At 38.9% G+C, this 25285-nt stretch overlaps 1 protein-coding gene across 1 annotated transcript in view; it reads left to right on the forward strand.

Moving 5' to 3' along the window:
• Nucleotides 1-590: 590 nt before the first annotated feature.
• gcgra (glucagon receptor a) overlaps nucleotides 591-25285 on the forward strand; it is a 45504-nt gene continuing 20809 nt past the window's right edge. The window contains exon 1 of the mRNA XM_059348611.1: nucleotides 591-877. The gene's annotated coding sequence lies outside the window, so the exon portion shown is untranslated. The remainder of the gene's footprint in view (nucleotides 878-25285) is intronic.

Genomic DNA, 25285 nt, shown 5'->3' on the forward strand with positions numbered 1-25285 from the left:
ATTTAATCTGTTAAGAGAAATGAACAACTGAGCTGCATGTACAGGTTTGACCTGTTCTCGTTTTCTTTTCTTTTTTTCTCTTTTCTCTCTCTCATTGTATATTTCTTTTAATTTAATTTAATTTTATCTTATTTTTTAGTGTTTTTGTTGACTTTTAGCGCTTCTTTTATGTTCGAAATAAAATTATCAATCAAGGTTAACATGATAATAACAAGGGTCATATAAGAGTTATAAGAAATGGGGTAGATTAGTGTAATGATGTACATGCATATACATACTGCATTGTTCCATAAACAAATAAATATTAGGGAAGGAACAAAAAATAAAAACTTTAGGTCATATAGTGACAAAAAAAACCCCAAATAGAATAAAAACATATTAATAATTAATATTAAAACCAGAAGTCCAGCAAATCTCCATTCTTTCAACACACCTTGATGGCCAGAAACATGTCAGTTTGTGAACTAATAACATGTACGCGCAGACGCACGTGTACACGCACCATACACGCCTCCCTGTTACGTCACACATGCACAAGAAGCGCAAGTTAGCAGCGCCGCGGCTCGCGCTCACTCAGCCACTGTGCCAACTGAAACCACAGCGCTCCACCGTTTCATTTCTTGTTTTATTTCCTATTTTAAATCTTTTTTCAAAATTAAACCAAGTGACAATTAAGTTGTCTGCAGCCGCCTACAGGACAGAGGACTGTCTCTCTCCCTCTCTCTCCCTCTCTCTCTGTCTCTCTGAAGCTGAATTTATTTTGAAAGTTGGATTACAGCGGAGTCAGGAGGAAATATTGTCTGCCAGATGCTGCTCAGAAAATGAGCAGCAGTGAAGTACAGATTGGGGAAATCAGCGGAATCCCGTGCTGTCAACGGTAATTTGTTTTCTCTTTATTCCATCTAGTTTGAAAATATTTCCACTTGTGCTTGAAATGAACTGAAATGGCACTTACTTTGAAAGAAATTATAGGCTGTAGGAAGTCTCCCATTAAAATATCAACTTCACAGGGTGACTATAAATGTTTTAGTGGCGATTTAAACGACTGTCAAACTGAGAACCACAAACACATAATAAGTCACCATCAACTTGTCTTTTTTATTTTTTATTTTTACGAGGTACATGTTGGGACACAGGAATCAGATTTCCAGCAACTGCGCTTACTGTCACTTATCGCTCCTGTTGTAAATGCCGTGCTATCTAAACCATCCTGTATCTGCGATCTGCACTCGCTCTGCTGTCCCGGTTTCAAACCAAAAGTAAAAAATATATATAATTCATGCCACAGTGGTGACTGTTTATCTGAGCCTCAGGCATTGGTGCAACATAACTTCACAGCTCTGAAAATATTTTTGCAATATCAGTTATTGCTGCACGAGTGAGATATATTTTTCTCTTTAAAACAAAAATCCAAGCATATTTCTGTACTAAGAAACTTGCTGCTTGATTTTTAGTTGTAACTGCATACCTTGCATGCTTAACTACATAGTATTTGATGTCTGACTGATTTGTAATTATTCAGACCGATACCAGTTTTTAGAGGGTATAAATATGGTGGCAGATAGAGTAAATTTTTGAGCTGAAGTAAAAATACACCTTTATTGTGTGGATTTTGCACAGTTATGACTATGAAACCTACTCAGAAGACTGCTTGATTAAACAAATGATTTAATTAAAGAATATTTTTTATACAATATAACATGTTATACAAAATATAATGAAAATAAATACAAAAAAAATAATTAAATAGTTAAATAAACATTAATTCAGTGTCAGTCACTTAAAAATGAAAAAAATGAAAATAATAGCAATGTTAATATAAAGACATTCTTTATGACACCTTTTCTGCATTATTTGTTTTGTAAAAAAGGTTTTCATATCTGCGCCTATGAGAAAGCATTTACACCCATTCCAACTGATACCAATATGTCTGTGAAGACCAATATCTTCTGACCAATAAATTGGTCAGGCTCTAATAATATTGTAGCTGCTTAATGAGGAGTAAAATCAAATCAGGCTGCATAGATATTAACACAATTAACAACACGTGCAATGTGATAAAATGCAGGAAATACAATGCATTTTAAATGCAAAGTAATTTCAGTGTTGCAAATTGTAAAACTGTTGCATTGCTTTCTGTGGTAATGTGTTAACTGTACTTCTTACTGTTTACTGTATGAGGTCTGTGGTGGACCCTCCACACCACATCAGCTCACATCAGCGTACCAAGCCAAAAAATAATAATTAAGATTGTGAAGCAAAAACAAATAAACATTGTTGAGTTAATCTGGCCTCTTTGCTCAAATAATTGCTTTTCTTATCCGGAATTAAGAAGGATATTCAAACCCTAAACAACTAATATCTAAGCTCAATATCTAACATGAAATGTTTAGACTTTTTGAAATGTATACATTTATTTTACAATGGGCATGCAAATCTAAGGCAAATGAAATAATAAATAATAAATTAATAATGTATCAGGCAGGATATACACATTAGTGCCTTTCTGTGTACATTTAACACTGAAAACATACAAGTTTAATTGTAATGGGAGTTAATTGTCCAGGAGTGATTTTGATCCTAATTAGACCCACTTCTGCAGCATCACGTAAGTGCGAGTACAACATGTCTCGGTCCCTCGTGCATATTCCACTTCTGAGTGTTGGTAATAATTGTCCACATTGTTAAGTAAACACCATTCACACATACATTCTACACAAACATATTCATTACTACCCCGGCCACATCTGTCACAGTGAAATAAGAGCTTCTTCTTGCCGAAGCCCCCGTGCATACAGATGCACTCCATGAATGAGTGATGCCTTGCTGTGTGTCGTCCTTAGCGGTAATTTGCAAACATTAGCAGGCGGTACAGGTGCTTCAACGCATACAAAATATACATTAGCGCAGTTTTGTGATGCATAAAGTAATCTCTTGCTCTCTAAGTGATGCTACGTTCAACAGGGTGAACTTCACGAGTTCCATTATGTATGTGGATGAAAAGGCTGAATAATCAGTTTGGGCTTAGGGGCTGCATTTGTTTGCAGGTTATGTATACATTTGACCCTCATGCGCATGCAGCACATTGTGCATTTGTAAAGCTTGCCAGCGAAATGACAGAGCCTGTGATGTGGAGTCAGAGGGCTCCGCGAGCGCTTTCAGATCTTTTCACCCTCCAAAGTGCTGTATGTCAGTGAGACTGTTCTGTTCCAGCCTTCCTGAGGTCTTTTCATCTGAGTTGATGTAAGAAAAGGTGCACTAATATTCTATTGACTCCAATCTGCTTTCTCGCTCTGTCTGGGTCATTTCAGCCTTGAGCAAAACAGTATAGGTATCATTTAGTGTGATCTCATCTGAGATTTGTCTTCAAAGTGTGGGTGTACTTACGTGGACATTTTTCTGGTGAGTTTTTTTTCCATAATGGTCACCTTTGTAGTTGTTGTAGCTTAATGGTGTTGTAGATGATTGCTTTGTTAAAAAAAGAATTTCTTTGTATATTCTTTCCTGCACGAGGCCCAACATGTTAAATGTATATACCAGGGTTAAATTGGTACAACTTATTTACCCATGCACCCCACTTTAAACAAAAGTAGACCTTCATAAACTGGCACAAGTCAATGTATTCTTTTTGATGTACCATATATGTAACCTATTATAAATACAATAGAATAAATATAAATAGAATACACTTTCACCCAATTCTTCAAATAGAAAAAAATTAAAAAGCTAAATAAACATCAGTACTGTGTATTCGGTATCATTCAATTAAGAATAAAAAAATATGATAATGTTCTATTTATGCAATCTATTTTGAAATAAAAAATACATTGCCACCCAATTCTACAAAATAAATAAATGAATTAAATAGTTAAATAAAGTTAGGACACTGGTTCCCAAACTCCAAAGGCAAACAATCCTGAACTACAATTAGACCTGAACTCTGAAGGCCCTTTCACACATGCAGTCTATCCCTGAAAGTTCATTTCCTGCATGCGGTCACGTGTGAATGGGATTATGGAACGGCACGCATGGAAATCTTCGCCACCAATTTCCCACCGCAAGACCAAGTAACCTTTCACGGAAAAAAATCACAGTATGGCTGTGTTATGAATGGAAGCTGTAACACTGAAGGGTTAAATCTGTCTCATGAAAGACATCTTCACATGGAGAGAGCGAACCAGAACTTGTTTACGGTTTAGCACTCAGCTTTCGCGGGTGGTTGCCACACATGGCTTTTGATGCAAACAAGCTCATTTTTTCCTTCTGTCTGCACAGAGGGGGAAAATCATAGGTAACAGAGATGCTGTAGTTTATGACATTATAACAGGGATTTCATGTGAGCGTGGCATAATGAGACAGAAGACCTACGTTTCTGAAATGTCTCTATTTCCATGGCGTGCGGCGCACACAGAAATGTTCATGAATATAGTGCGTGTGTGAGTGGTGAAAATCACTAGTGGTGTCTGAAAAGTTATCCTAGTAATTTACTGGAGACTTTGTATACGCAAGGCTCAGATATTCTGGTTGCTTTGCAGAAATATAGTCATGTATTTACCATGTACTGTTGAGAAAAATAATAACACTAATTAGCTGAATTAGTGTACATAGTGGGAGTATGCAGCTGGAGGCTGAATGTCTGAAGGGTAGTGGAACTGTACAATGTTCGGGAAGTGAGAATGTTCCTTCAGCCAAAAGGAAAAATTACAATAACCTCCCCCTTTTCTGATCCTCTCTAACCCCCTCGTCTCATTTCCATCCAGTCTCTTAGAAGACCGATAGAAAAAAGATGGAGTTGCCTTTTCTGAAGCTAGACACCACACATCCAGATCCAGGTCAGACAGACATATATCACAGCACTGTCTGCAAAGCACTTTAGGACTTTCCTCATTCACAAACATGCGTTGTCCTGCACATCTTTGATCTCTAACTCGCTGAGTCGAGCACTCAGGCTGCCGAGACAAGAGTTATCCTGTCTGTAAACATTCAGCTTTGTGGCTGCTGGAGAAATATGGTGAAGATGTCCAGCGTGGAATAAATCAAAGAGGAGGAGGACGCAAAGCAGAGATCAATTGATTCTTTGGGCTCAAGTGTACTCTGTGTCTTCATAGCTGATGGCCACTGTTAAACTGTCGAGCGTTATCGCTTACAAGTGGGAAGAAATGTTTTTATGTACTTGAAAATGCTTTCAGTTGGTGCAAGATTGACATGCTGCAAGATTGAGGTTAAAGAGAGGTGAAAATAACGCTTGATAGAGGATAAGAGAGGTCACATCTATTTCATCTCTCTGCCTGCTGTGGTTTCCTGACTAAGAGTGAGATAGAGATGAATAGACAAGAAGAGAGAAACACATTGGTTTTGCTTATGACTTGCTCTTTTGTCTGTAGTGCTGTATAATATAGCTGAGACAGGAAGACTCATGAAGACAGAAATAAGTTGGAGAGAGACAGAGTGAGTGAGAAATCATAAGAGGAGGAATTAAAGAGAGAAGTGATACGGATATCTTCAGCCGGATGATGGTATGCGGTGGTGCGGGGGACAGGTGTGAGGAGGCTTGTACGTGTCAGCAGCCGTCAAGTGACTACGGATGTCCTGCGCTGCTCTACAGGCTGTGCTTTAAACGAACCCCTGCAACGGACCCAGGAGGGCTAAAAATAGCCATCACTACAAAGAGCTGTCACTCTGCATTGTAACAGAGCGAAGATAAGGGTCGGTCTGTGTACCGCCGCCAGGCTCCACTTGTGTAGCCATGTGTGTCAGCCAGCTCAAAACACCTTGTCCGTGAACACACACATACAGTATGTGTGCACACTAATAGATACATGAACAAATACAGATAAAATAATGACATCCAAAGACATGTGGGAAAAGCCATCCCAGCAGTGATGATGAAGACAGTCTTTGTGACATTTATTTTGACATGAAGGTGAGATATTTCTACTTGTTCTTATTTATACAGATTGACCTTATTGAATCAAGTGATACTGGTCAAACAAGAGGCAAACACGTCATTACCTTTAAAGTATCCTACTAAAGATATTGGTTACCAGCAAGCTGTAACCTCCTAGCCTGGCTAACGCCAGACTATATCACAAATGAGATCTAGTCTGGCAACGAGCTATTCATTTCTCCGTAGTGGAGGCGTGGTTTACGATCGTCCAGAGCCGTTTATTGGGCGCTACGAATGTCTATGATAAGCGTCTGTACGTAGCTCTTAGCCAATCGTATCAGTTATACCAGATGACGTATGTAGAGCGACAGAAATTCGAGGAAGCATCGAGCATGAACACGACTGATGTTTACATAGCCAGACTAGCCCATCTCTACTTTGAGACTAAAATGCTCAATTCTGCTTCTGCAACGTTTTTCTGCATCATGTTCAGGCTTTGGCTGCTCACAGTCTACCGGCAGTGTTGGTGTGTCTGTGAGAGAGTGTTGCTTGCTGCATTGCTTCTCCAGTTCTCGCTTTCTGCAAGATTTATTTTTACGCCTTATTCCCCCCTAATGTAATTCAGCTGCTGCGGGTCTCTCGGCGGCTCCACTGTCCCCCGGCTCGTAGCGAGATCTCCGGCGTTACAGCAGCGAGCGGTAGCGGTAGCGGGGCTAATTGGTAGATTAGGCTTTGGCCAAATCCTGTTGGAAGCAAGGCTAAAACATCCTTTTTCGTAGTGAAACAGGAGTGTAAAGTCAAACGTTGTTCTTCTTTTAAAATAAACTTTGGCTCTAAACTATCTAGAACACTGTCTACAGCTAGATCCAAAGAGAGCTTCGCGTCTGCTGCAGCCATGTTGGATCCGTAAGAAAACTACAAAACTACAAGCTTCGGTCTGTCGAGTAGTACGCGTTATCATCTTGCCGTTCCTCCCCGTTCGGTGATTGGATCCCTAAAGCAGGGCTAAGAAACGGCCATAGATTCAAGACTGTTTGCAGGTTCGAAATGAAATTGAGCGTGCAAGGCAGTATGGGTATATCCAGGCTAGTAACCTCCGGGTCTGAAAAGTAAAGCCAATGCGTAAATGCCTCAAACCTGTATTCTTTCTAATGGCCAGAAGGGGGCGACTGCACTGGTTGCAAAAAGAAGTATGATTGTAAAAAACTCTCTAGGAAAATGACCCTACTTCTCACTTGATTTAATACCTCAGTAAACATTCAATACATCATGAAGTTCATCTAGTAAATGGAATTATTTATCCCATTGTGTTGGAAATCCTCAAAACACTCATATGATGTTTTCAAGAATGTGCTCGGATTTGACTATGAAGTGCTTGGGACATCTTGGTATTTAGTTCACATAAGATGCCAAGTCTACTGACTAACAGGTGACACACTTTGAAACATGAAACTTTGTCGTAATTTAATTTTTCACCTTTCTGCAGAATGCTGTCACAAAAATCATCGTTGCTTGTAGCACAGTGACATCTAATTTAATGTTTAAAAAAATAATAATCTCAAGACAACTCAAAACTTTGACTTGAAAACAACTTTGACACTTTTTGGCATCAAGACTTTGTCAGAGACTCAAAACACTTGTCTCATATTTTCCTCCCTGACAAAGCCATGAAATGCACCAGAGTTTGTTTTTTATGCTTAAATGACTATGCCATGACAATGAAGGCACTTTTTAATTGTTTTAAAGGGAGTATCAAGTAAGTTTCTTTTTGTATACATGCATTCTTATCCAAAGACCATCTCCAACGAACTAATTTAATGTAATTAAGTGAAATAATCAGTTTACTGTATGTAAATTTGTGATTTACCACAGCTATAAGGTGCAGGAAAAGCTTTTAAATGTACCTTGAAAATATGTGCACTCTTTATTACTTCACTATCTTACACACACACACACACACACACACACACACACACACGCACGCACACACACACACACACACACACACGCTGTACATGTGCATGTACACGGTGTTTATATACACAATTGAAGGGGAAGGATCAGAACCGGTCCCTTCCTGTTAGCGGCAGGAAACATCTACTGCTTATTGAATCGACATCGACTCCCATGTTGCTCCGAGCTACAATTTGATGGGTGATTTTTGTGTCCAACTTTCAGGCACGTCCTGGGTTAAACGGACACGTTTATTAGATCTTCCCAAGTAGACCCAACAGTGCGCCAGTACAAAGCAACTGTCAGTTCTTTAATGAAACCTCTGCTTTTAACAAGCTCTTTTCCTCCAGGGGAAAATCTGATTACTTTTTTGTTCTTTAGAGAGCAATAAACGGATACACTTGCTATAGCAACAGAAAACCACATAGAGGTTACATTACAGCATTGTTGGTGGTTTTATGGGATGGTATATTTAGATACATCAGGCTTAACATATAGAGGGGAGGTTCTCAATCTCTTTCCCCCCAGCTAAAGACATATATAAGATAGGGCTGGGCAATATATCGATATAAAAGAGATATATTTTTTAATGTGATATGGAATTAGACCATGTCGCATACATCGATAAAGTTCTTTTTTTTCCTTTCTTTATATATAAATGACCCCCTTACCCCCTTACTGGAGTTTGTCATATTTAGTTCTTTTCTAATGTTTGTTATTCTTTTCTCATATAAATATATTCATTTTGGAAAAAGATTGACCATTTTGATTTCATATGCTATTTTTATTTAAGATATTTTTTTTATTGAAATGTGCACTTTATTGAGCTTTGATTTTAAAAGAAGGTACTCCTGTTGTTATACAGTATTTATGTTCATTTAAATAAACAGTTTCAATAAAATACTTTTGACATGTCATATTTGGCTTTGACTGGACATTTGCTCTCACTTTTGTGAAAAAAAATATCGGGGTAAATATTGTTTATCGATATTCAGCCTAAATAAATCAGTATATGACTTTTGGTCCATATCGCCCAGCCCTAATATAAGATAAAGAATATACCGGGGACCCCGTCATGTAAATGATTTGACACTGTCTATGTTTTTCTTTCCTCTAAAGTCTTATGTATGTACACGAAAGAAATGTATTTGAGCACAGGCATGTGCAAAAATAAAATTGGCACATTTTTGCCTCCCATTTGGTCAACATCAACTGGCGATGTTGCAGCCAAGTGTATTCTTATGAACGGGTTTCTATGAATTCTTATGAGAAAATTTTGCAGCTCCATAGATATGATGCCCTATGAAATATAACGTGTGATGGTTGCTGTTTTCAACACGTTGCAAACATGCTGTGATCCCAATAACGTGACGATTGCTGTTTTAAACATGTAGATTTCTGTTTCTAATAACCTTGTTAATGTTGTAAAAGGTTTTTGTTCAACACAAAAAACACCTTCCTATGGCTAAGATACTTGTGGACATAACTTGCAACAATAAACACATATCCTATATATTATCATGAGAATTTAAATGAATTAATCCATAAACTTTTTAGTCTGGCAGAATGACCTGACGCTGCAATATGGTTTGTTACACTGAACCATCTGAGAAGCCATGATTGGAAACTGTGTGGAAAAGGGCTGGCGTTTTCAAAAAAGAATACCTGGCAGGAGACCTGTTGTTTTGAGCATTACCTCGTCTCTATACCAGTCGTTACACACACGCCAGCAGCAGTCAGTAGCTCATCACAGCCCACCGACTGGTACAACAACTGTGTGTGCTGACACAAATGCATTACTTGAAGCCCAGTACCTGGTAAGATGGATTTGCGATCTCGTGATCCAGCGACTCTTGTGTTATTGCGGGAACCCAGCTGCCGTGCAAGTTAACTGGCAGAGGGCCACAGAGCCCACTTCAGTTCACAGTGCAGAACAGATGCCCTGATGTGGACCTCTGGTCTCTGGGCAGCGTCTGTTGCCTTTCCTTCATGTTCTCACATATCAGATATAAAGTGCAACACATTCCATCACTTGTTTTGGTCTGGGTGGCTGCCAAAGGCTTACCTTCCTGCCCTGTGAATCAATCCACACAATGTTTGGATGTTGCCTGCTCTGCTGAGGGAAATCGACAAGATTTATCAAGCTGACGGAGTAGTACGTCCCCACATTGGACAGGCTGAATTGATACTGTAGCACAGATCAAAAAGAATCAGCACTACGGCTTTTATCAACAAAAAGCTGCCTTTAAATCCGTTTTCTATATATTTGTAATTTAGTAAGTGTGTGGTCTGCTACAGCCAGAAACCATTGCGTCATTCCTTTTTCCACACTGAAAAGAAAAAAAAACCTTTTCCGACATTGTAAACAAGGCAAAACCAGAGATGCAGCTTTGGAGCACATTGCATCTTTTCATTCTTGGTTCTGTAAGAGGTTTGCTATTTCAGCCTTGCAGCACGAAGATTCACCACATTCCCTTTGGCAATCAGCCCGGTAACCGAGACATTTAAGTCCTGTCTTCGCTGAATCAGTTCAAGAAAGTCCCACAAGGAATAGTTTGAGGATTACAGCGTCCCAGTGTGCATGAGGTAGTTAGAGCTGGCTCTGCTAATAAGGGAAGTAGAGAGATTATTTCATCCATTATTTTAAATCAATACTCGCTCGCTGTTAATGTTGGTGTCATTAATAAAAACTCAGCTCAAGGGAAATCATGTTTATTCATTATAGAATAGCTGTTAGAGAGAATGAGTTTCTGCAGAAGAACTGTTGATTATTATGAAATCTAATAAGGCTTGGCAAACAACGCCTTCTTTTACATTACAAGAGCACAATATGTAACATACAGTACACCAAATTCATCAAATATCTGTATAACAAAAACATTTTTAAATGACACTGCAGCTATTTCAGAGACATTCGCTATTTTCATTTTTGCCACAATTTGTCTCAGTGTTCGGTGAATACAATTAACATACTTACAAATAAGTACTGCATGAAAAAATATTGTAAAACAATTCTTCCAAACCATATGACCACATAAGTTGTTTGTTCCAAAATATGACCCACAGGAGAGTGTGACATAGACGTTAAAAGTTCTTGTACAAATGACGCATGGAGTTTTTGGGGGGGGAAGATAGTCCAAAAATTCTATAACAATATGTACAACAAAAGCTGTACAGCCTGTGTGCAAGTTCACAGCTTAGAGTTTTTTTTTCCCACTAATCTTTCATATGAATATAAAACCACAATTTGCATATATTTGTGGAAAATGAACATTTGATGGTGTTGCTAAGAGAAGCTTTGTCAGTTTCCATGGTGCGCTATTGACAGAAGACATACTTGTCACAAGATTTTAAAAACAGTAGCGGGTGGTCTCATTATCCTCCCCCAGAGAAATTCTTCAGAGAGTTTCAGGGACTTTGTTTCCTGCATTATGGTGCAAAAATGAAAATCACAAAATATTTAAGCACATGGCAACATAATCTTGATGGGAAATACTGTAAAAAAGATCCTGGGTGTGGATTGTTACCCAGCTCTTTTTTTTAAGATGTACAAGCTTTTATAGCCTTATGTGATTTATTGTTTTCCTTACTTTTTGACTAGTCATCAAGTCTAAGTTTAAACTTCTGTTTAAAATATCAAGAAAATTAATTGTAAGGAAAATCCAAACCATTGCAAAGTTGATGTAGTTTAATTTGGCATAAAATGGTACTTGGGATGCAACTCGACATTCAATTCCTTTTGGGTGAACTTAAAATAATAAAAACAGCAACATTTGTGATATATTGTAGTATAAGTATTTTGAAGTATATTAAACTGTCAGCGCCCTTAATTTTATGAAATGAACCAGGCACGGGAGAGAGAGTGGATCGTCTTTGATGTTTGAGCTCAATTCTTGTGGACCAATAATAATTTAGTGCTCACTCCCAGATGTGAATACTTAACCTTACTTCTTTGGGTCTCTGGTAAATAGCATTATACAGACAATCAACCTGTCCATTAAGTTCAGTCAGAGCTCATGTCTTTGATGGAGGTCACGACTGGAATGATCTCAGAGAACTCGGATAACTCCTGCTGGCCTGAAAGCAGCCAGCGGGTCGTGATGACGGAAACACATCACTGTCTTGCTCTAAGATGAATCACACAATCAGGCTCAATGTGGCTTATATGATTACTCACTAATCAGCAGCCTACACGCTCCAGTGTTAACGGAACAGGGGCCAAGGGCACGTGGTCGTTCACAGGTCACTATTGGTCAAGCTGTAGATCAGATTTGAGAGTCTAAAAGGTGGCAGTTGTGTTCATGTCTGGCTTACGTCTCATTTAACCTGTTAGTCCTGTGGGAAGTAGATTCCTCTTCGGTGCACACAGAAGCATTTCCACGTAGGGTGGAGCAAAAAGATTGAACTCAGGAGAATCAATACCAACAGAGGAAGATAAAAGAACACAAAAGGGTTTTTGCTTTTCTCTGAACTGCTATGTAAACCCTGGAGGAGTTAACGGTATTGAGCCATTTTCTGTTTGTTCAGATCCACACAGCCAGGAACTAAAAATAACCCCCCCTCTCTCGCAACGTGTGTGGGTCGAGGGTCAAGTGTAGCTGCTTTTGCTCCCCAACACGGCCTATTATCACAGTACAGAGCACAAACAACAGTCGTTTTATCCCATCAACTGCTCAACCGTAAACTGTCGCAACCATGCCTATGCCATTGGCTTTTGGTCCAACACTGTTCACGCGACAACTTCTTATCCGGTAGCAAACAAATTATCTGTAAATTTCGGTCCAACGCTCAAATTATTTCATCTCACTTGATTGTGATATTTCGCTTTTTTTGAGTGAAATTATTACACGAAGGCATGTAAATTCAGAGCTTTGTTAAAGTCTGATGAAAACATGTCTGCCATTCTGTCGCTAATCCTTCATCAGGTTTATCAAATAATAACAATCTTTCTTAAAGTTATAAAAGGCTTCGCATGAATGAAAAACATAAAGATATAGCAAGTGATTTTTTAATATATATTTTATGTCCCCAGGCTCCTCTATGTTGTTGTGTTTCCACCCGAAAGAGTGGAAAGAATCACATCACTAGTTTGCTGTTGGTGAAGTTCACACGCAACAAAAACAACACTCCAGAAAAATGCTTCAAGCTAGAAAGTAAAGAGAGAAGGGACAAAACACAAATAAGTAAGAGCCATTTACACTGGAGACCATTGGTGTGTTGGGGAAGGGGCACGGGGTGATCGCCCCCCCCTTAGTGCTCCCATGCTTGAAAAAAACAAAGAAGGAGAAAAAATAGCATCCTCCTGGGTGCCCTTAAATAGAGAAACGCAATATTTTAACCACAGTGTTTTTGTTTGTTCAAATCAATTTGAAATATCGAAAACAAAAGGTCTGAAAGGGGTAATTGTTGCACGATTTGGGGGCTCCAGCTGCAAAGGTTTAATCACAACTATGAGCAGTTGGAAGGAAACAATTGTTGAAGAGAAAATTTGTGCCTTATAACACATTCTTGTTTTTCAATTTTCAACACTACAGCAAAAAAAAAAAGAAAACTGTAAAACAATCCTTCCACTGAGCCATTGCTCATTAAATAGATCGTGACTTTAGAGTATTTATTATAGGTTTTACTTCCAACAGAGCTTTAGATTGTCATTTGGCTGATAGACCTCAACCAGAAAATGTGGAGAAAGAAACCACAGGGGGAGTCTGGCCTGCTTTTCCTCCAACTTTGGGGAAATGATGCTGTGCATAGTTGCAGTATGTGAATTTTGATAGAAGACATCATGTGCATGAGTGCAGTTCATGCGTGGCGAGCTGCAGCTTACAGTATCCACAGGACGGGAGATTATTCCCACTAGTGGGAGAGGTAGCGCAGGGTCTTTTTTCTGAAACTCATGTTCACAATACCGTGTAATAACTTCAGAACTATACTCCACAGACATGAAATATACAGGAAGACATAGAAATGCATCTGTAGGAAAGAGCCTTTATTTTATTGATACAGAAACTAATTAAGCATTAAATATAGATTACCATTCATGATACTGTTAGTGAAACTCTTACGGATGTGATATGAAAAAAAACCTCATCTACTTTCTAACCATTAAAATCAAACAGGATCTTACAGGAATGCTTACACAGAGATGACCCACCTACTGTCACTTTAACTGCCCATAGTTATGATTTATTACTATCCATACTGTGACTGTATATATCATTTATACATAGTGTATTTTTATACATAACTCATATTACTGTATATACTGCTGACACACAAACTATCTAATCATATATTTCATAACTGTTTATAGTGTACAAATACATGTTCATCTACCTGCACTGCTGCTATACTGTACATACTTCACTATATATATTTCTATAACATATTAATCCACTGTATATATCCTATAGCATATTCGATTCATACCTGCACTATATTTATATACTCTGTTGATGTGTACATACCCTTGCACTTTGCTACTCTGCACTTCTGGTTAGATGCTAAGCTGCATTTCGTTGTCCTAGTACTACAAATATAATCTAAAATCTAAAATGGCACGCCATTTTTAAAGAAATTTTTTTGTGTCACAAAAATTTCAAGTTTTTTTCGTGTCATTTAATGCCCTGTTATATAGTTTTTAAAAATGGTGTGAGATGGGCTTATGGCTGCTGTTTTGAATAAGGAAATGCCTTCGTAGAAACCCAAAATGCCAGTATGAACCTGAAAATAAGCATAATAGTCATCCTTTAAAGAGAGCAATGCACGATTTATCTCAAACCTCCACTGAAGCAAATATCCTTAAGTGGTTGCAGGTGTCAACGTTTCTGCGGTGCTGCTGATAGTTTGTGCTGTAACAGGTAAACGGTTTGGAATGAGGGCCGGACATGAATTCAGGGATTTGAATTGCAGACAATGTCTGACTAATATCTTCCAGAGGAGTGTTTTTGTCTGTGTTACCTCCCAATGAATGCAGCCATTCTCTTTAGTTTTCAGTGGCGGCGATCGTTAGCGAGAACTCAAAAACAACATGTCCTCCTGCGTCACTGAAGAGCCGCTGATGTCAGTGTGTTTTTGACCCGAGAGGGCGGGGCAATGGCCGCCATGTGCTGTGTACACAGGAGAGACATTGACCTCCATTACATGTAGTACACACACACACACACATGCTTGCTGGGAACATAGGAAACACCCACAAGATTTAGTGTTGATTTTAGTGACTTAATCGACCCTCTGTACAAAAGTGTGTCTGGCAAACATTGAAATGTTTAAGGTTTGCTTCAAAAAGACAAAATAATCGATGCACGAGGAACGCTGCACACTTTCAGACAGTCTCTGGTGAAACGCCTTAAAAGTTTTTCATTCAGTGACAGAGATTGTTGTGTAAAGAATGAAGAAAGGACTTGTTCAAACCCTTCCCTCTTCTCATTAAGTCAGTATGAGGCGCAGCACTCTACTGTAGTATATGGAGCGAAACAAATGACTTTCACCCATGAGTCTGCTCTCTGTGAAACCAAAAGTCAATCTTGAGTTATTTATGTTAAATAATTAACTTATATAACCAACCGTACACCTTTCCCTAAACATAAGCAAGTAGTTTTAACCAAACTGAAACTGTCAATCAATTTGTGTCAAGTGTCAGAGTTTGATGCATGAGATTGTTGCGTTGAGGATTCTTTGAAACAGGCTGCAAATTTCTTAGCAATCCATCCAACAGTTGTTAAAGCATTTCACTCAAAATCATAAATACAAAGCTCATAGCTGAGGAAAAGTCTGCACATTCATCCTCTGGGCACCATGAATCAAATTTCATGGCAATTCATCCAATAGTTGCTGCAGACTGACATTTCCATTATTCAAACTATGGCAGGCAAAAAAAAAAGCAGAAGCAAGTTTGTGAGGTTATTTTGGGTCACATTGCATTAAAAATGGATGGAAAAAAACCCCAACTCTATTGTGACTGTGCTGCATGTCACATACTGCATGTTTTTCTGCAGGGGAACAACTTGGGAAACTAAGATGTGACACAAACAAGCTGTTGAAAAATTCAGATTGCATGAGAATAATGATAATAAATCATTAGATTATTATCAGTCAACTGGGCGTCCCCTACAATTGTCTGAACACTCCTGGTGAGGACTTATGTGCAGTACAGAAATAATATTTTTGAAGTTGTACCATGTGCTGGTGTTTCATTGTGCAGTGTTTACGCCTACAGAACTAAACAGAACGTTTATTTCTTCTTTCATGACCCCCACCCCCACCTGTCTGTAGCTGACTGACACTCTGGCTTCTCCTTTCCACATGGTGATTCATGTCTGTCGCCTCTGCAGCTCTCTCCTGTCCAGCCTCATCTCCTCCGCTCCTTTAAAGAGCTGCCATCAGCTATGCCGTGTTGACATAAAATAAACACATCAAATATTCATGCACTCCAACACACTACTTGTATGGAGTATTATTCATGCTCTCCACACGCTCCATGTTCAACCGCTGAGGGTTCTTTAAGAGCTCAAGTCGGCCTCGCACATCATCCATCCTGCAGATTTCTATCTGCAAACTCATGAGCAAGGGGAAGACAGACACATTTACATTCAATCCACTTCTCTTTGTTTGCTCTCTCCTAGTCTGTTGGGTTATCATAATATTTCTCCGGAGAAGCTATAGAGTAGATAAATCCTTTGACTGCATTATGTGCTTAAAGTTGTTCTGTGTAATCCTTCCAGTCTTTCTCAAAGCGAGAAGTTAAGAGATCTTTTGGCAAGTGATATTATTTTTGTTCATTTCTCAGTTCTTCAAAAATGTTTTTTTCAATGGTCAGGAACGAAATATAGATGTGAAGCACTGATGGGTTTAGTGAATGCAGAATGAGTGAGTCACTTAAGAGTCCTCATGAGGATAGACGTACAGGAAGATTTGTGTGTGTGTGTTTGTGTGTGTGTGTGTGTGTATTCATTTGCTCATCTGTTTTACTGCCTAATTAGTCTCTGTTTGCTGATTACATTACCTGCATTACGGAACCACCTCATGTTTCCAACGGGCATTTTTTTGCAGGCTGACTCATCGTTTCATCAGTTTAAAGTCGTAAATTTACAGGAAAACACTTGATTATTCTCTGAAATTAGAGGTGTAAATGTATGATCAGAAAAAATATTTTCTGACATTATTAACTCATATATTTACGAGAAAAAGAAATAATACATTTACAAGAAATTCTCTGAACTTGAAATTTTGCCTGCACTGCATGGATAACCTGATTCAGTTATACTTTGCAATCACATTTAGCAATGAGGAGATACTTGTGATGTTAGTCCTTGATAAAAAATAAAAAAATCTGATGATTTTTTGTCACAAAACTATGACTTTATAATCTCAGAGAAAATTCCTTTTTTTGTATACTTTTTTTCATCATACATTTACTAGCCTCCCCCTCCCCCCTTAAATGTACAACTTTAATCTAAAAAGTTTTTTCTCTGAATATTGCTCCCTTCACCCAACCCCATTATTATTTATTTATTTATTTTTTTAAATTATTTTTTTTACCTACAATGGCCCCTCATATGCCGTTGTACCTAACCATAGGTGAAAAAATTAGTTCATTGACAGATTTTTTTTGTGTTTTGTTGTTGTTGTTGCATGATAGCAAACATTTTTGGGGATTTTGGACTATTGGTCTGATAAAACAAGACATTTGAAGACATCCCCCTCGACAGTGTATTTAGAATATTCTGACGTTTTACAGACTTAATGATGGATCAATAATGAAAATAACTCCCACCCTACTAGTTATAGTACATATCTTATATTAGATCCCATACATAATGTAGTGACATAGCTGTAAAATAGCAGCACAAACCCCCCAGATATAGACTGCAGGAGGCTTTGTGTTTATTCTTAACACAGTTAACCTATATAAGATCTACAGCTCCAGGAGGTGCTTTCCCTCCCTTGCTCACTCCGCTGCTTGCTGTTGCATGACATTATGTTATATGTTGTTTACGTCACATGCACACATTCTCATGAATGACTGAAGATGTTGATGCTGCGCAGTGTTTGTCAGTCCTCTCTCTGTGATGAAGCGCAGGATATGTTATGTTATTTTCCGATGCACAGACATGGAAAATGTAGTGTGTAGGTCGTGTCTGCCTGAATTTGACAACATACAGTCCACATTAGGTATATCGAGCTGAAAATAACATCTGTCCCTGTGACCCCGGACTGTTTGTGTGGTTAATTCATTCATGAGTACGCCGCAACAAGCTTTTCATGGGAGAATAAATTACTCTTGGGGCCTATTTATGTCTCTGCTGCTCAAAACAAAACAAAAGCTTGAGTGTATCTGTTTTACATGCCTCACAGAGACAGGTCTTTAAGAATAAATACCCTATTGGGCCTTTTTTCTTTGCTAATAAGCAGCTGGAGTCAACAACAATCAACAATTTAGCTATGCATGAACACAAATGAGACACCTCTGGTGAACCCAAATTATTTTGGGAGGATTACAGCACTTAAGGCAAAGTTTACATAATGATGGCTTCAAGCATCTACAGTGTGTGTTTGTGTGGGTGTGTTTGAGAGGGGAGCGAGAGCGAGTGGCAGAGCATAATGTGTGTATAACTGAGACGATGGAGCGGCAGATAAGTCGCTTTGCTTTTCTCTGCCAAGTGGTAGTGAGGAATTGGGTTCATTTAGATCAAGGATGATACAGACGTTAAGAAGGAGGGAAATGGAGTGAGATAATCCACATGAGGAATACCAGCGATGAAGAAAAGGAGGGGCGGGAGCCGTGGGAGGGAAATCAAGAAGAAGTTTCACAGTGGGAAAATCCTCCACAATATAGCAACAGATCATGCATTATTAATTATACATTTATCTTCTGGATCATTGTTGGACTTCCCTTCATCCATACAGTTATTTAAATAAATAAAACCATCTCTTTGGGACAACCCACTACCATCACTATAGTGGTTTCCAAACTGGGGGAAGCAGAACCTGCAGCGGGGGCCCGGATACTCTAACATGTAGTGTGCCAAGAGATTTGTAAAAGGACCGGCACGTAGACATAAAGCAAACAGTGAATGCACTGTACCTCAAATGTCACAAGGAGAAGAAAAGAAAAAGTGTTACCAGAAGAAAAGTGCTCATTATTCTACAGGTTCCCAGCTTTCAGATGATGTACACCACATTTATGTGGCTGACCTGCTATCTCCCCCTAAAGATCCCCAGTCCCCCACCACTCATTCTATAGAAGTTAAGCAGCACACAGTCTGACCTTTTGCCCTGCAGCTTCTCTCTCGTAAACAATGTTTTGGAGGGCTATACCGCCTTGCTTAATAAGGTTTAAGAGATTCACTGTATCTATGTATGGGGTCCACTATGCTGTGCAGCTTTGCCACTGTGTACCATAAACCAGGAGTTTGATAAATTCCAGGCTTATGGCCGAAGTGACAGAACAGCGTGGAGGATTACTGCACATAAACACTGCTGCATGCCAGCATCCATAAGAGTCATGCGGATACATAGAGGACTCAAGGTGCAGGGATGACCCAGGCCCTTTTATAATTCAGCTGGAGTTACCTCATGAACATTAAACATTACAGATGACATTGTAGGAGGGCTTGGGGGATTTCCTCTGCTGAATATATTAACAATTAATGTTTCAAATTGAGAATCAAGTGAGTGTCTGTACATCCTTTGTGTCCTTCTTCTCTACATCTTCATCTCATTATACATCTCCTCTCTGTTGGTTGTTTTGTTCGAACATGGTACATTTGTTTTAATCCCATCAGTCGATCGTCCAGAAAATAAATCATCTATCAGCCGCAGTCAGTGTTGTGAAAGTGTCTTTGAAGTTTTCTTATCTGCTTTGTGAGTTAGTCTTATCTTACCCTTCCTGGTGTGATTTTTGCATCTCAAATATTTTTGATGTTGCTCATAAAGTAAATTTATTTCCCTTGGCGGAGAAACTGTGTCCCCTGTTCTTTCGTTAAAATCATCATCAGCAGGATTTTGTTTATTTTCCTTTACAGATCCAGTCCCCATCTGACTTAATTAGGCGGGTTTATCATGCGGTTCTGATAACACTGTTTGTTTGTCAAATAGTGGATTCTGTCCTTGAACTTGAACCCTTATGAGGATAAGGGCCAAGTTTTCAGAGCATCATAAGAGAACTCCCATCAGTCACGTTTAAAGAGAAAGGCAATTTAGCTTTAGTCCTAATCCTGGCTTTGCAGTAATGGAATAAAAGCAGTGTCATTGAATGAATCAGCTGTTACGTCCTTTCACACATAAAATGTTGTTGTTGACACCACAAGCTGAACAACTTTCCCACACTCATTTGGCGTAGATAATGCTTTCAGGAAATGTCACAGTAAGGGACTGTTTTCTATTCGTAGACTGCTGAATCAGTGTGTTTGACTTATCATGCCAACTTGCAAGTGTTGACAGGTGAAAATGCTGTGTTTGCTTGCTCCTTGCTCGCTTGTTTATGTCAGATCTCAGACAATCGTGAAAATGTCACAGGGAGATTTATTACTGTGACAAAGAAATCCTTTTCATTCGCCTGACACAACTCTGAAATGCTTTACTAGTTGTGTGCTTTATTTTCTGTTTTTGTAGACGTGTACATGACACAACTCACCAGTTTGCTCTGATGAATTCATGTAGCAGCTTTACACAGTTTGTACAGGTTACACATGGTTGCTCATTTTGAGGCTCAGGTGGGTTCAGCTTCACTGAGTCCAGTAATTACCTGGTTGATGTGTTGGAATAAGTATTTAGATGATTTTTTAGTAAAAGTAGCAAAACACTCATGTATTCAAAATATTACTTAAGAAAAACTGGGTACTTATTATCCTGAATAATAAAAGTTAAAAAAATAAATCATTAAGCAGATTGGACCGGTTACATTCATGTTGCTACCAATACATTTAAGTTAAACTATGCATACTTTTTCTAAAAAAAAATGTACGGACTGGAGCTATCAATTGATTATTTGTTTATGATTAATCACATGATTATCCATAGTAAATTGCAAATTTATCATCCATTTTTTATCTGTTCAAAATGTACCATAAGGAAAGATTTTTCAAGTATTTAATACTCTTATCAACATGGAAGTGAATAAAAAATATGCTTGCTTTATGCAAATGTATAAAGATTATATGCTTGCTTTATGCAAATGTATGTATATTTATTATTGAACATCAGTTAACAACACTGTAGATAAAGAGTTATGCACGTTTCATAGAACTGGAGTTACATCAGATAACTACGATTTCCCCCCCTGGTCATAATAGGGGTGTTTCCAGTCCAATACCTGGGGAGAGGCGTGTCTCATCGCCGAAACGCCCCTAATTTGAATATGAGCCTTCCTGAGCGGTCTTTTGATCAGGCTCTTTTTGGCCCTGTCGAATAGCAGGGCCATTTTCTCCCCTGAAAAAAGCCTGGTTGCTGATTGGATAGAACACTGAACAGGATGTGACACCACAACAACACGCACCATTTCACCCCTTTCACAGTGCGGTCCCGCGAATCCCCGCTATATTGCTGGAAAGATCTGTGCCAGCTCTTCGCCTTAGGGTGTTCATAGTGATCTTGTGAAGGCAAAGTGATTTTCTGCCCTTTCATAGTGCAGTCCGGCATTGCGGAATGACTTACACAGTAGCACAGTGCTAATAGGCTAACAGTTCTGTGGCAGTATGACACTCAATTAGCACAATTAGCGATGCCGGTTAATTCATGATCACGATGTTCATGATCAGTGGAGACTCTGTGTATAATTAACCATGCTGGTTTGTTTATGATAAGCGGCAGACGTTGTGCACAGTTAATTCCGTTAACTGTGCACAATGTCAGCCGCTGATCATAAAACAAACCAGCATGGCTATGTGATCACGGATCACGTTCAAAACTGTCGCTAAATGATTATGCAACGATTGAAAACCATACATCACCTCCGGAGTCTCGTAAATCCCTCTGGGGCCTTTTTTTTGTAATGGAGACACGCTGTGAGCAGACATTTGAGAGGGCGTGGCCTGAGACTTTCCCATCGGCCACTATTCCCCCTAAAGGAAACACGGCTAATAATGCGCTGTCAGTCCAAGGCACCTGGGACTGCTGAGTGAAGTGAGTGCAACTGTAATATTCTGTCCCAGCTCCTCTGCTACTTACACTGTTTTCACACAAGTTGTATATGTTGGATATGGTTGTCCTGCACAGTGTTAATTGGCCTGCTGCAATCTAGATGTTGTGGGCCCAAAGGGACTGTTTACATTAGCTGTGCTCAGCAAATGGTATGTAGACTCGATGTTCTCTGGTGGTAATTAACTCAATTCACATTGACAGTATGTGCAAACAACTTTGTCCCTGTCAACAGACACATCTGCAGGGTTTGGTAGCTAAACTTTCCTTTCCCCCTTTCTTTATGTTTTTCTTTACACATTGCTTGCTAGTTGCCATCAGACTCTGGGCAAACACAACCTGTATTAATGCACAAAGACACTTTGTCAGCCATAGTTATTTAACACGCCTGTGTGATTGTGCAGAGCCTAATCTGCAAAATAACTAGAAGCTATAGCTGTCATAATTAATATAATTGGGTAAAATGCACAATATGTACCTCAGAAATATGAAGAGTACAGTTGCATAGCATGGAAATACTTAAGTTCAGTTCAAGTACATTGAAATTGCATTACAGTATGTAAGTAAATATACCCACTGCTTGGGTGGCTCTACATGCACTGAAGTTCTCAGCTCACAGATGCAATGTTGTCCCTTCTGGTTTTGTGTGATGCAAGCGTCCAAGACTGTCAAACCTGGCATGACCTTTGACTCCTACTGTGCTGTATTACCTAAAGTCATTTAGGTGCTTCCTATTTTTTTTACCATCCAGTCCATGCAGTGATTTGTCTATCTGCATTAGAGTACTACAGGCACATTTTAGATTCTCATTTCTGACACTTCTGATCTGTCAGTTCTGGCATATATTGTAAAAACTATACATATGACACACATTTATTCTGTGATGCCAGCAGCTGAGACTAAGTGTGCTGGTCGGCATCACGGCTGTTAATTGAAAGCTGAGACAGTGAGTGTAAATAATACAAATAATGTCAATAGTTCCTGAAGTCCTTTTCTCTGCTTCTCTGTGCCAGCCAGGTCAGTGAATATCGAGCGAGACCACAGACAGAGGGAAATAAGCTCTACTGTTGTTTGAAGCTTGTGCTTATTTATTCCTGCCAAGCTGAGACCCCCAGACAGTATCTACAGAATGAAACTGTGATTATACTCTTGTCTCAAAATCAAGTTTGAATCTCGGGCCACTAATCTTTGTTTGTTGCTGCGGCACAGTCAGAAACGGTACACGTTATCAGGAGGTTTGATCGTCCGGGCTTGGCTCATGATCAATATAATCCTTTCTTTTAAATCAGTGTGCCTCTTGTAAATGGAAGTCTTAACAGTTTCGTGATGAGGAACACAAAACAGGTCCTCCCAGGAGGGTCCTGATGCCTCCTGAATAAATATCAACTAAATCAAGCAGCTGAGGGCAGATGATGTAAGATTTGGAAGGAAAACACATTTCCTTCTTATTCTTGGCCTAGCGGAAATCAGGAACTCTTTGACTATAATAATAAAAATGTCCCGTAACATAGTGAAGAGAAGATTGATTGATTTAGAGAATTATTTCCCAGCATGTCATCTATATTTGGGGTTGGAAAGCTGCTCAGTCGGATCAAATTGTGTGTTAAAGCCACAAGAAACAGCATGGAGGGATGACGGCATTATGTAGTTTGATACAAGAAAAAACCTGTAATGTTTGACACCAAAATTGCTCTGCATTAGTCTTTATTGTTACAGATGCCAAAAAACACAGTAAGCACCCACGAAAAGGGGAAAATAAAATAATCAAAGTGTAGAGTCAACAGAAATGCTAATTTGCCACCACAAATCCCTGCTTTCCATCATGATCAGTGACTCAATAGTGAGACTATGAAGTCATTGTTGATATTTAATGTTTTTGTGACTTAATTCCCATTTAATAAGCAGCCAACAAATAAGCAGCCAAGTTATTTGGGTTTCTAACCCATACTGATTTTTTCAGACTGACTGATATCGATATGTAAGAGTCTTTTTTTTTTACATAAACACAGCTAACCTAAATGGAAAGAGTCTCTGTCTGTATGTCTATATATTCAATCAACTGTTCTTCAGATGATTTCACACTTGGCGGATGTATCACTGAGGATGCAAGTAAGTGCAGTGTTGCGTGTTGAGTGCAAGGTCTTGAGATCTACAGGCCATATTTATTAGCAGTGCGAGACAGAGGACCCCTATGAACTTTTTCCCTGTTGAACGGCATTCTACAGCTTTCATCCTGCTGCTCGCTACAATATATTTCAGTTCAGATGAAGACAGAAACCAGAATTGTTACATTTGGATGAGACTTTCCTCCTCCAATTATTACTAGGGATGGCACGATACCATTTTTTCAGGTCCCATACTGATACAGCTGTATACAGCCAATAATAAGTGCCACTTAGAAGTGGTGTACATCTTCTGAAACCTGAAGATTATTTTGAGGTGCAGCACTGTGTGTCAAGTTGTTCTGGTCAAAAATATCTAATTAAAATGACTTAATGAATTCATTTTTTTAAAGCCTATTATGGTGAATAAAGGGTCATAACATTAGTGTAGAATTTCTAAAGTCCAGTCCATGTTCAACTGTGTCCCATAAGTTGTTGCAGCAATTTATTTATTAGGGTTGATACCATTTGCTACACACATTTGGTGCTCAATAATGCAATTTTATTCATATAGAGAATGGATAAAAATGGTCAGAGAAAACCTCCAGCATATTACATCAATACACCAAGATCTTTGGAACAACAGAGAAAAATCCATGCTGTGATTTGGGTTCAAAAGCTTTGGTCATTTTGAACATTTCTGTATTTTTAGTGATTGGATGACGAACACTTCTGTTCTACAAACTGCTGAGAAACCCCCTTATTGTCAATATACCTAGGAAAGCTAGGAAATACATCCTCTGAATGCTCTAGACCTCTAGTTTGTGGTTGTGTCAAGAGGCTGTGAGAGGTCACAGCAGCTTGTTTTATACAGTGAGATCCAGACTCAAGAAATGCCCTCACTGCAATGAACTGGCTACTACTGATGACTAACATCATCCCGCATGAAGAAAACTGGCCTCATTGAATCCACAAGAGTCTCAGCTTTCCACCGACACCCAGTTTATGTAAACCAAAGCCTGTTTAGAGACCTCAGTATGCGCAAATATTCAAATACAGTAGGCAGAAATGACAAATTTGTGCTACATGAGAAAAACTATGTCCTTTTTTTTGCCTTAAACTGCATGTTATCAACATAAACATAAACATACATGTATGTAAAGAGGAGACTTGTGTAAGGTCAGACAAAGATAAGGCTTTGACCCAA

Source organism: Centropristis striata, chromosome 13 (genome assembly GCF_030273125.1).
Source record: "Centropristis striata isolate RG_2023a ecotype Rhode Island chromosome 13, C.striata_1.0, whole genome shotgun sequence".
NCBI classification, from domain to species: domain Eukaryota; kingdom Metazoa; phylum Chordata; class Actinopteri; order Perciformes; family Serranidae; genus Centropristis; species Centropristis striata.